General features: G+C 37.8%; 1 long non-coding RNA gene across 2 annotated transcripts; it reads right to left on the reverse strand.

The window, feature by feature from the left end:
* Positions 1-2394: 2394 nt before the first annotated feature.
* On the reverse strand, positions 2395-3941 carry LOC127125608 (uncharacterized). 2 transcript variants are annotated; one of them, XR_007804764.1, is made up of 3 exons: positions 3227-3874; positions 3020-3121; positions 2395-2912 (listed from the first exon to the last, which is right to left on the reverse strand). It is a non-coding gene; the product is annotated as an uncharacterized LOC127125608 (long non-coding RNA). The 2 variants fall into 2 exon arrangements; XR_007804765.1 differs by having other exon boundaries at positions 2395-3121; positions 3227-3941.
* Positions 3942-5750: the final 1809 nt, after the last annotated feature.

A 5750-nucleotide genomic window follows, 5' to 3' on the forward strand; every position in this document is an offset into this window, starting at 1 on the left:
TCCAAAGAATTATGGGGAGAAGCTGTGTCGACTGCGACATATATCCTGAACAGATGTCCGACGAAGAAGCTAGAAGGAATCACACTAGAAGAATATTGGTCTGGTGTCAAGCCTAGCTTGAGTCATATGAGGGTGTTTGGATCTATAACACATAGACATGTGCCAGATCAGTTAAGAAGAAAATTTGATGACAAGTCCAGTCAGATGATCCTGATAGGATATCATTCGACTGGAGGATACAAGTTGTTCGACCCACTGAATAAGCAAGTATAGATCAACAGGGATGTGATAATAAATGAGCTTAAGGAGTGGGATTGGACTGAGAATGTCAAGAAATATTCAGTGAGAATATTTTGTGATGAACCAGCTAGTAAAGTCGAAAGAGAAGTTCGACAGGAAGAAGTCAGAGGTGAAGCAAGTACAAGCAGACCTCAAAGAACAAGACACATGTCTCCGAGGTTGCAAGAATGTGTGATTACATCAGATGATGTGGTCGATGAAGAAGGTGAGATGGTACATTATGCTTTCTACGCAGATGTCGAACCTGTCAATGCAGCTGAGGCATTGAAAGATTCGAAGTGGATGAAAGCAATGGACGAAGAACTGAAGTCAACAACATTTGGTCACTTGTCGAATTGCCCAAAGACAAGAAGGAAATCGATGTGAAGTGGGTATACAAGGTGAAGTTGAATCCCAAAGGAGAAGTGACTCGACACAAGGCGAGACTTGTGGCGAAAGGATTTCTTCAGAAAGAATGAATCGACTTTGATGAAGTTTTTGCACCTGTTGCTATGATCAAAACAATCAGGTTGATTGTTGGTCTAACAAACATGAACAACTGGAAGATATGCCAGATGAACATGAAATGTGCATTCCTTAATGACCCCTTAGAAAAAGAAGTTTATGTTACACAACCAGCTGGGTTTGTGAAACATGATGAAGAAAGAAAGGTGTACAGGCTGCATAAAGCCCTGTACGGACTTAAACAAGCTCCAAGAGCTTGGAACAAGAAGATATATGGATTTCTAAGGGAGAAGGAATTCGTGAAGTGCAAATTTGAACATGGAGTATATGTAAGAAGAAACAAGAGTGAATTGCTTATACTATGTCTCTATGTCGATGACCTGTCGATAACAGGTAGCTGCAAGAAGGAGATCGAAGACTTCAAAGGTGATATCAATAAGGAATTCGAATTGTCAGATCATGGTGATATTTCATATTTCCTTGGCATCGAATTCTACAAGAGTGGTAGAGGTTTGATGATGCACCAAAGAAGATATGCAGGCGAAATTCTTAAGAGATTTGAGATGCAAGATTGCAACCCAACTTCGACTCCAACTGAGCCTAGATTACAACTGTCGAAAGATTCAAATGAAGATGATGTCAACCCAACCCAATACATAAGACTTATTAGGTCACTTCGATACATGTGTCATACACGGCCTGACTTAGCATACAATGTAGGTGTGGTGAGTAGGTTCATGCAGAAGACAAATGTATCACATCTAGCAGCGACGAAGAGGATACTGAGGTATCTGAAAGGAACTCTCAACTATGACATTTTGTTTCCTACAACTGATGTAGGAAAAGAATGAAAATTAGTGGGATACACCGACTCAAGTTGGTGTAGTGATGTTTGTCATACCCCAAAATTCGCCATACCCTTCACATTGATCTTATAGGTCACTAACCCCACATATTTGCATATCATCTTCATCCATTCCTTTCATTTGAATAAGCATGGTTCAATTCGATTCACAAGTCGTGTCGGTTGGATTCAATAATCCATTGCATATACAATCATCATCTTGTAACCATGTCAATAATTGTTCCAATTAATTCTAACTTCGTGTTGGTTTCAACTTCAAATCAATTTTTGAAGTTTAGATTGATTTTTGAGGTTATATTTGATTTGTGGAATTTTGCGGGATCTTTTAGTTTTTGATTAGTCTTAGAAGTCATGGCATCATTTTAAAATCAAGATTCTCGATCCCGATTTAATCTTAGCATTTGCAATCAATTCTTATTTTTAGAAATCTTCTTTCTTTTGTGGGCCCTTTTTTTGGGTTTAGAGTTAAGCCCATTTATCCTTTTTATTTTATACAAATCCAATTTTAATCCAAAAGTTCATGTAGTTAATCCATTTTTAATCCATCTTAATTCTAAATCACTTTATCCATTTAATCCACATTAATTCATTTAAACCAAATTAACCAATCCCATAACAAATATCCAATTCAAAATCCAGTTTCATTTTAATATCCATTTAACCATTTTTTTCTTTATTATCCATAATTCCCATTTTACAATTTCCAAAACCAATTCTCCAATTCACAGATCCAATCCATTTTCAATATCCATATCCATTGCTAATCTAATGTCATGATTAATCCATTTTAATCCACAAGTCCAATTTTCATTCGTTTATCCATATAATTAATTTACTAATATAGTATTGTCATGTATTCACTTTTAATTGGTAGTAAGCTATAACATGTCAAAGGCCACAAGCCGGTACAGCAGACACTAAGCTACAACAAGGCGCATTGCAAAGCAAAAACGCAGCAAAAGCTGCTACCACATGAAACCAAAAGATCCTTAAGCCCACGCCACCAGCTGCAATAGCAAACCCAGCTGCTAACGGCTACTTTCAACACGCGCAAAAAACTGCCAAAAGCTGCTAACAACTGCTACATTGCGCGCGCTCCAACAAGCTACCTAAGCCAAGAGTGCAACTCCAAGCTGCAAAACAGAAATGAACATAACGCAGCAGCAAAATAAGCGAAAAACGGCAGCCAATGTGAAACCAAAGCCGCACGTGAGTGAGCTGCTAAGCCAAAGCGGCGGCAGAGAAATGCTTGATAACGCAGCAGGAAACAATCATCTGCAACACAAACTGCATAAGCCATAAGCTGCAAAAAACGCACGTGTAAGCCAAAACAAAACTGCAAACTGATAAACCGAGCTAAGCGAGCATCAAGGCTTCAAACGGCATCAACTACAACTTAAATAAACGCACCTGCAAGACAATCCCACAGCTGCTTCCAACGCGAACCAGCTTCCAAACTGAAAACGCGAGCCACAAGCTCATCTTAACGCAACCAACTCAAAACTAACACGCCTGCAAAACGGCGATGAAAATAATAGAAACGACAAACAAAATCAAAACGCGGCAGTTGCAATTGAGATTGAACTTAAGATTCAAGTTATAAATTGAGAGACTCACAGTAAATTTGGGGCTTCTTTTTTGGATTCGATTTTCACGAGTTCTTCCATCCTCTTCCTCCACATTGAAAAAGTTTTCGTTCCTCTTTCGTGCGCACGGGATTCATAGCATACCTAGCCTCCAACCTTCTTCCAAATACCTGCAAGATCTCCCTGTGGTCAACGTCAATCCGTGCGTTTCCGCCGCTCAACAATCCTGCGAGAATCCGGTACCATAATCCGTTCGACGCTTAGATTCGCACGCAACAGGCTCAGCGAAAGTAACGACAAGTTCACTCAGGTAAGATCCCTCTCTTACTGATTCGATGCAATTCAAAGATCGATTCGGTGCCGTAGGATACAATAGCTGTTGTTACTCATCTTGTAAGAGTCGAATCATCGAGATACCGCGTCGGAACCGATTGACGAAATATCCTGAGCCGTGAAGTATCAGCGAATGATGACGATGATTGTTAGGTGCGAGGTTGAGAGACAGAGGAGTGTGGTGGTGTTGGTACGATCCATTCGAGCGTTGTCTCATGCTTGAACGCGATTGAGGCTAACGGTGATAGTAGTCGAAGCATGTTAAGCACTTTTCCATAAGTGTTCTTCTTCTTTTCTTTCCTTCAGCATGTTATGTTTGGTAGTTGGACCTGGTTACGCCTTGGCTGTTTGGGCCTAAGGCCCAAACAAGCTTGCTCACGATGCACACTCCCTTGGTTGTTCATCCCCTGCAATTTGTGTCATCCTGTTTTGATATTAGGATCATTAGGCTAGTTTGTTTTAGAATTGATTTTGGCAATTGATTTTACATTTGATTTTTTATTGTTGTTAATAATTAGAATAATTATGTTAGTAATTAGAATTAATATGATTTGTTAATAGGTAGAATCTTATTTGGATTGGTTAATTGTTAGAATCTTAGTTTAATTTGATTTCTATTAATAATTGGATTGGTATTAAAATTAATGTGATATTACTTTTGATTGTTGATTTTAGATATTAATTTTGATTAGAATATTTTAGAGTTAACTTTGATTTTAGATTTTAATTTTTTAACGTGGCTATTAATTGATTGCTAATTTTGGATATTAATTTTGGTTTGTTGTTTTAGACTTTAATTTGGTAATGATTTGTGAGATCTTCATTGGTTGGTTAATTGTTTTAGATTTTTATTTTGTTAATAGTTTAGAATTGATCTTGATAAATATTTTCTTGAATATTTTCTACTTTGATCTAATTTTTAACAATTAACTTCTAACATCAAACCATTAACATCTAACTCTTTACTTTTCCGCACCTAACTCCTAACATTATCTTTTTGCCATTTACCTTATGCACTTTTATTTTTATATTCTTTTTGCTATATCATTGTACATTCTTCATTCATCTCATCTAAAAATGACTAAAAATGGATAAGACTTAAAAAATAAAAAAGATAATTCTCAAACATGCAATGGACATTGGAATGGACTTAGAGATTGTTGTTAGGACCCTTGCGAAAGACATTGGACAATCATTCAACCCTAACATGGAAGGAGCATTCAAGAATCAAGATAAATTGTAATCTTTTATGTGCTTTCTAGGTTAGGACACAATTGCACACACACGGCTTTCTCTTGGGCTACCTGACAATGAGACCTTTTATTTCCTGCACTCCCTTGTACTTTACATGTACCCCCCTTCCGATTTACGCATTTACTTGCTTTCTTTTATTGATTATTAGTAGACTCCTTAGGCATTAGGAGCATTAACCCGTTCAAAATCGATAATCAAACCCTTGATCCAACGTCAAACGGTCTCTTTCTCAAATCAAACTCAATAAACAAACCCTTGATCCAAAGTCAAGTGGTCTCTTTTCTAAATCAAATTCAAAAACACAATAAATGGCGATTAGGATCGTACGTCACGAGCCTTAAGCGATAAAGAAGGGATGAGACTGGAGCTTTCCTACACTCATTCTGAATGCTTCGAACACAAGATGTTTGGCTTGGTAGTTTGAGGTATTCACCTTTATCCATAGTCTTTAGTGCAATCCGAAATCAATAACACTTTCTTCAAAACTTAAAAACAACTCAACGCATTCAAACCTTTTGTTTGAGCCTTAGGGCGACACAATCGAAAATCCTTCTTCAAGGCAATAAAATCAACAAAACAAACCAAACAATTTTAAACCCACGAACTACAAAGGCTCTGATTTCTCACTTCAACAAGTGGGCATACGTAGGCACGAGGATCCATTCCTTGGCGAGCACACTAATTTAAAATCTACCTCCATCTTCGCAAACCTTTGGCAAGCAAACATTCGATAAATAACACACACTTATGCGTAAACATCCTAGATGGTTCCCATGGAGTACCATGGATGTGAGGGGTGCTAATACTTTCCCCTTGCATAACCAACTTCCGAATTTGTTCGTGGTTGCGACGACTATTCTTTGGGGTTTTCTCGATATTTTCCCTTTCCTTTGGAATAAATAAAAACCGATGACGATTCTGTATTTTTCGCATAGCGACAATGCTGAGGATCGAAAATCCATAGCTGG

Source organism: Lathyrus oleraceus, chromosome 3 (assembly GCF_024323335.1).
Source record: "Lathyrus oleraceus cultivar Zhongwan6 chromosome 3, CAAS_Psat_ZW6_1.0, whole genome shotgun sequence".
NCBI lineage: Eukaryota > Viridiplantae > Streptophyta > Magnoliopsida > Fabales > Fabaceae > Lathyrus > Lathyrus oleraceus.